At 36.2% G+C, this 7229-nt stretch overlaps 1 long non-coding RNA gene across 4 annotated transcripts; it reads right to left on the reverse strand.

The window, feature by feature from the left end:
• Window positions 1-648: 648 nt before the first annotated feature.
• LOC114172218 (uncharacterized) lies at window positions 649-3432 on the reverse strand. 4 transcript variants are annotated; one of them, XR_014995732.1, is made up of 5 exons: window positions 2842-3432; window positions 2664-2738; window positions 2206-2345; window positions 1620-1671; window positions 649-856 (listed from the first exon to the last, which is right to left on the reverse strand). It is a non-coding gene; the product is annotated as an uncharacterized LOC114172218 (long non-coding RNA). The 4 variants fall into 4 exon arrangements; XR_014995731.1 differs by having other exon boundaries at window positions 2206-2342; window positions 2664-2719; window positions 2842-3429; XR_014995730.1 differs by having other exon boundaries at window positions 2664-2719; window positions 2842-3429.
• Window positions 3433-7229: the final 3797 nt, after the last annotated feature.

A 7229-nucleotide genomic window follows, 5' to 3' on the forward strand; every position in this document is an offset into this window, starting at 1 on the left:
AATGTTTTAAGTGTTTGGGCTATGGTCACATTGCTTCAAATTGCCCAACAAAGAGGAACATGATCTTGAACCCTAAAGGAGAGGTTGAAAGTGAACATTCTTCTCCTCCCTCCCCTAAAGGTTCTTCCTCCCACACTTCTTCCCAATCTTCAAGTGAGGATGAAATCAAACCTAATGAAGGAGGTTTGTTGGTGCACTACAAAAAAATGTGTAAGTAGCGACAATTATTTTTGTATTTTACGTCATTTTTAACTATCGTTATTTACTTGAGCGACGTTTTCCAGAAATGTCGTAATTCTTGTCGTCACAAAGTATAATGTGACGGTTTAAGATGAATCGCCGTACCAACCGTCATTTTATACTATGTATACAATGACGATTTAAAAAGGTAGATAACGTCAATTAAAACTGACGTAATATTTTTAATAAAAAACAAAATTCAATGAAAAAATGACATTTAAAACTAATATTATGATATTTTTAATTGTCACTATTATAATTAATTTTTAGATAAATTACGTCATTATCAATTGTCACGATTTTAATATTTAATTATTTATTATTTTTCACCTGCATCAATACTTTCATAATTTAATAAAATTTATTTTTGATAATAATTTAAAATATATAAAAATTATAATACTATAATAAAAGAAATTAATAGACTAAATTATTTTATTATCAACATAACATAATTACACCAAAATACCAAAATATTCAATCATCCAAAAAAAAACATTAAAATTTCATAAGACAATTATAAAACTTGCAATGCTAATTCTAAGTTGTTTTGCTCCCACCACTTGATCTTCATATATCGTGTGGTGATGGCACACCACTTTCCAACATTTGGTACCTACAATGAAAAAAGAATACAATTACATATGAATAAGTGAAATTCAAATAAATTAAGATATCCATACAATTAAATGCCAAAATAATTAAATAAAGATGTTCTATCCTCAAACAAGGGAAAGGTGTTCTATCCTCAAAACAATTAAATAAAATAGTTAACTAAAATAATTAGTTAATCAAAGTATTCATTCAACGCAAATATAAAATAAATGTCAAAAAAGTATTTTATAAGTTTTAAGTATTTATCATACTTGACTAAAAAAGTAGAACAACTGTATAGACAATTACGACATTTAACATATTAAATCCTTTAAAATATAACTGTTGATAAGAGTATAAAACAAATTATAAGAATGGTGTGTATATAAAAAGAATATATTCACTTTCCCACCATCAAAGTTATCATTATTTAGCTAAGAGTATCAGGTCTTCCAAATATTAAAACTAAACCCAACTCAAAAAAACTGCATTTTTAAACATTCCTATTTTTTATCTTTCCTATATCAATTTGCTTAACTTATTTTTATATAATTTAACTTTTTATAATAGTTTGGATAAGACCTTGAAATGATATACTATGAAACTGATATAAATGGAGGAGATAAACATTGGAAGAATGAGGATAATAATTTTTGACATAATTTCACAAATAACATAGTTCTATTAATCTTTCTGATAAAGTATCATCAACCACACTCAAACATTAGGAAATGAATACAATAATTGTTTATGTTTAATACACATTTTGAACATGATGAACTAACCTTGGAAATAGATGAACATGCTTCTGGATTTTTTTTCCTCCTTGTCCCTTACCTGTTTTGAGAAGACAAATGAATCAACCAGATTTTCGATTGAAAACATATTAGATTAATGAAAAGGGACACTTGAAAGTAAACCATCTAATGTGATTGGTCCAATCCAATGAACCAAGTAATAATAATACCACACTATGATCAGATCCATATTCTAAATATTCTAAAGGGGTTATGAATGTTAGGTTTGGCTCTGTTAGATTAATGGGTCAAGTGTCATTTGACATGCTTTAAGAAAATAATATAAGTTAACCCATAAAAGACATTTGACATGTTATAGATTATAATTATTCTAAATAGGCAAATCAAGTCTTTGTCAAAGACATTTCATAATATTAGTAAGCAATCACATTGATGTTATTATTAATAATAATTTAGAAGAAATCCAATAAATAAAGGTCCAAAATGTTTCACTTATAAGCAAACCTTGGTTTGGGGTTCTATACAAATGGAAACATAACCAGATTTATTGTAAATACAATGTAAATAAGAATGATAAATACTGCAACATTTGAATGAATTACAAAATTCTCACCTCCAGGATATTTAGAGCCAAAGTCCCTCTACGTGTTTTCAGCAGTCTCATTATTAAAGCACGATCCCTTGTGACTTCAACCCATGAAATTTTATAAAGGAAACCGGTGCAAAGAATTTCTCTTTCATTCTTCATTTCTACTATTGATATAACACATTCAGCAGAACGAGGGTCAATAATATTAACCATTTTAAAATTTAAGAAAGGAACATTTTATCTTAAACTAAGAATTCCTTTGCCAAGCTAAAATCACAGCAATGCAAAACCCAAAACTAGTCTCAAATGCTCCTCATTCTAACGAGCCAAAGTCGAAAATCGATCTCAATCTCTTCTCATTCTAATGTACCAAATCAGTAGTAAGTAAACACAATTAATGAGTCAACATTTCTGTCATGAGAGCACAGCCAGAGCCAATTAACGAACAAAGCTAACACCATTATTCAACCCTCTGTTATTACCTCTACTGTCATGAGAGCACAAGCAAAGCATATGAAAATGAAGAACTTTTCCCTATCTGCACAAGAAAAACAAAACTGAAACGATTATCCAAAAGGTTTGATTATAAATTGGTATCATCGTTGCTTCACAAGTGCTTTCTAATTCATAAATTCATAAGCGATAGAGAGGGAAGCTCACCAGAAAAAGCAGTGTCGATGTCTACTAACAACCCACCACGATCCCCTTCATGAAAAATTGTGAATCCAAGCCCTCCTTCCTTTCCGCCATCTCGTTTAGCTTCTCAACCTCGCTATCCATGCTATCACCGTCGTGAGGCGTTCGGGACTACAGGGAGAACAATTTGACAATGATGATGATCGCTCCCTCTTCGGCTCCATCCACTAATCCCCTGCCAACGCCACCCTTCTCGTCCTCTTTCCCTTCACCAACCTCCACCTTCTCCGATCTCTTCATCTCCTCACTGATGACGACGCGGTTAGGGTTTGTCAATTCATCTGCTCATAAGAACCAAATAATATTCGTTAGAAACTAATATAGATAATTCAATGTCTAGGGTTTCGACGCGGGTGAGGTGGAGGAAGGGGCAGTATCGGTGGTGGCAGTGGAGGAGTGGTCTTAGGAAAGTGAGAGTGAACTGAATGTGAAAATCTCCAAAATGTGAATTTGGAAATGCAAGGTTTTGGAGAGAAGCATCCTGGAGGGTTGGGTGAGTCAGAAGGAGGGTTTGAGAGGGGGGGAAAATGTGGAGGCAATGTTAAAAGTTGAAAAATTCCAAACATGACAAGTGAGAGGGAAAGTAAAAAGAAAACTATTGACATTTATTAAAAAATGGCGAATAAAAACGTCATCTTTTACTAATAAAATATGATACTTTAAAAAATGACAGTTAAAAACGTCGTATTTTATATATAAAATGTGACAGTCTTACAATTATCGTATTATATTGTAAAATACGACAGTTTTAAATAACTGTCATATTAAAATTGTCACAATATACATGATTTTTTGTAGTGGTGGTTAGGCGCATGCTAGGCCAAGTGCCTAAAGAATTTGAAAACCAAAGAGAAAATATTTTTCACTCAAGGTGCCAAATCAACAACAAAACTTGCTCCCTCATAATTGATAGTGGAAGTTGTGTTAATGTGGCTAGCACAAGGGTTGTGGATAAGCTTGGCTTGAAAACCATCCCTTATGCCAAGCCCTATAAGCTTTCTTGGCTTAGTGAGGAAGGTGAGATTAAAGTGGACAAACAAGTCCTTATTAACTTCTCCATTGGAAACTACAAAGATGAGGTATTATGTGACTTAGTGCCCATGGAAGCAACCCACATTTTATTAGGAAGGCCATGGCAATTTGATAGGAAAGCTTTTCATGATGGCCATGCCAACAAATTTACATTTAGCTTCCAAGGCAAAAAGATCACATTACTACCTCTTTCACCAAGAGAAGTCAATGAGGACCAATTGCAAATGATAAAGAAAAGAAAAGAAGAGAAGGCGCAAAAGAAGGCGCAAAGGCATGGCAATGAGTCCAAGAAGAGCATGATCACCCTCAAAGGGGTGAAGAAGGTAATGCTTGCCCAAAAACCCATCTTCCTAGCTTATCCTAGTGAATCTTCCCCCTCCTTCCAAAACCCTCACTTTAGATGTCCCTTAGACTTGTCATTAGTCTTAGATGAGTTCAAAGATGTTTTTCAAGAACCTTCAAAGGGTCTCCCACCCCTAAGAGGTATAGAACACCAAATTGATTTCATACAAGGCTCATCTTTGCCTAATAGGCCAGCCTATAGGACTAGTCCCGAGGAGGCTAAGGAAATTCAAAAACAAGTGAATGAGTTGTTAGAAAAGGGGTGGGTGCAACATAGCATGAGTCCTTGTGCAATGCCCGTGATTCTTGTCCCCAAAAAGGATGGAACATGGAGAATGTGCATAGATTGTAGGGCTATCAACAACATAACCATCAAGTATAGGCATCCTATTCCTAGATTAGATGATTTGATTGATGAGTTACATGGTGCAACCATATTTTCCAAAATAGACTTGAAGAGTGGGTACAATCAAATTAGAATCAAACAAGGTGATGAATGGAAAACCTCTTTCAAGACTAAGTTTGGATTATATGAGTGGTTAGTCATGCCTTTTGGCTTGACCAATGCACCTAGTACATTCATGAGACTCATGCACCATGTTCTTAGAGAGTTCTTAGGGAAGTTTGTTGTGGTGTACTTTGATGACATTCTCATTTATAGTATGTCTCAAGATGACCACTTGCCTCATTTAAGGAGTGTGTTAGAAACCTTAAGGAAGGCATCCTTATATGCTAACATGGAGAAATGTGTGTTTGGGATGGATCATGTGATCTTCCTAGGTTTCAAAATAAATCAACATGGGGTCCATGTGGACCAAGAAAAAGTGATGGCCATCAAGGATTGGCCTCCCCCAAAGAATGTAAGTGAGCTTAGGTCTTTCCATGGGTTAGCTAGTTTCTATAGGAGGTTTGTGCCAAACTTTAGCACCATAGCCGCCCATCTCAATGAATTGGTCAAGAAAGGTGTGGCCTATAAGTGGGGCAAAGATCAAGAAAAGGCTTTTGAAACTTTAAAACAAAAATTGATCAATGCACCACTCTTAGCCCTCCCTAACTTCTCCAAAACTTTTGAAATTGAGTGTGATGCATCCAATGTAGGCATTGGGGCCGTGCTTCTCCAAGAAGGGCACCCCATAGCTTATTTTAGTGAGAAACTCAAGGGGAGTCACATCAACTACTCCACCTATGACAAAGAGCTTTATGCCCTTGTAAGAACTTTGCAAACTTGGCAACACTATCTTCTTTCAAAGGAGTTTGTGATACATAGTGACCATGAGTCACTCAAATTTTTAAAAGGCCAAGGCAAGTTAAACAAGAGACATGCTAGGTGGGTAGAGTTCTTAGAACAATTCCCATATGTGATCAAACATAAGCAAGGAAAGGCTAACATTGTGGCGGATGCACTTTCAAGAAGGCATTCCCTCCTTTCCATTCTTGAAACTAAATTTCTTAGTTTTGATCATATTAAGGAATTGCATCCAAAGGATGTTGATTTCTCCCCCATTCTTAGTGAGTGCCACCAAGGGGCTTACAAAGACTTTTACCTTCTCAATCAATATCTTTTCAAAGGTAAGAGACTTTGCATTCCCCAAGGTTCCTTAAGAGCCTCACTCATTAAAGAGGCACATGAGGGAGGATTAATGGGGCATTTTGGGCCAAACAAGACTTTGGAAGTCTTGAAAGAACACTTCTATTGGCCTCACATGAGGAAACATGTAGATAGGCATTGCAAAGGTTGCATAGCATGCATGAAAGCCAAGTCTAGAGTCCAACCCCATGGTCTTTACACCCCCTTGCCTATCCCTTCCAAGCCTTGGGTTGACATTTCTATGGATTTTGTCTTAGGCCTCCTAAGGACCAAAAAAGGTAGGGATTCCATTTTTGTAGTGGTGGATAGGTTCTCTAAGATGGCCCATTTCATTCCTTGCCATAAGATTGATGATGCAACTTATATTGAAAATCTTTTCTTCAAGGAAGTGGTAAGACTACATGGCCTACCTAGGTCCATTGTAAGTGATAGGGACTCTAAGTTCCTAACCCATTTTTGGAGAACCTTGTGGGGTAAACTTGGCACCAAGCTTCTTTTCTCCACCACTTGTCATCCCCAAAGTGATGGCCAAACCGAGGTGGTTAATAGAACCCTAGGGCAAATGCTAAGATGTGTGATAGTGCAAAACATTAGAGAATGGGAGGAACTTCTTCCCCACATAGAGTTTACCTACAATAGGGTTGTGCATTCCACTACTTCTCATTCACCTTTTGAGGTTGTGTATGGGTTCAATCCCCTAACTCCCTTAGACCTCCTTCCCCTACCCACTCATGAGGCATGGACTTGCCAAGCTGGTGAGGCCAAAGCCAAGTACATCCAAGACTTGCATTCACAAGTCAAGGAAACCATTGAGAGGAGAGTTAAGAAACAACAAGAGGATGGTAATAAGGGAAGAAAGGAAGTCATCTTCCAAGAGGGAGATTGGGTTTGGCTTCATTTGAGAAAGGAGAGATTCCCTACTCAAAGGAAGTCTAAGCTCCTCCCTAGAGGGGATGGCCCCTTTCAAGTCATTAGGAGAATTAACAACAATGCTTATGAGTTAGACTTACCCCCAAGCTACAACATAAGTAACTCATTTAATGTTTGTGACCTTTCTCCTTTTGATGTAGGGTTTAAGAATTCGTGGTCAAATCCTCTCCAAGAAGAGGAGGATGATGAAGGCATGACCACCTCCTTAGAAGCTCCCTCAAGAAGGATCACTAGAAGCATGTCTAGAGGGGAGTCTTCTATTCCATCACCTTTATCTTTGTTTTGCATTACTTTAGTTTGAATTCCCTAAGTTGGTTTCTAGTTGATTTATTTTGGTTGACTTGTTGACTTTGATCCAAAGTTGACCTTTGACCAAGATTAGATTAACTTAAACCAACATGCTAATCCTTGTTTGTCTTGTTTTGTAGGTAATTAAGAGAAAGTAGAGCATGGCTAGGTG

The sequence above is a fragment of the Vigna unguiculata genome, chromosome 6, assembly GCF_037176805.1.
Source record: "Vigna unguiculata cultivar grain cowpea cultivar isolate G323 ecotype 2 chromosome 6, ASM3717680v1, whole genome shotgun sequence".
NCBI classification, from domain to species: domain Eukaryota; kingdom Viridiplantae; phylum Streptophyta; class Magnoliopsida; order Fabales; family Fabaceae; genus Vigna; species Vigna unguiculata.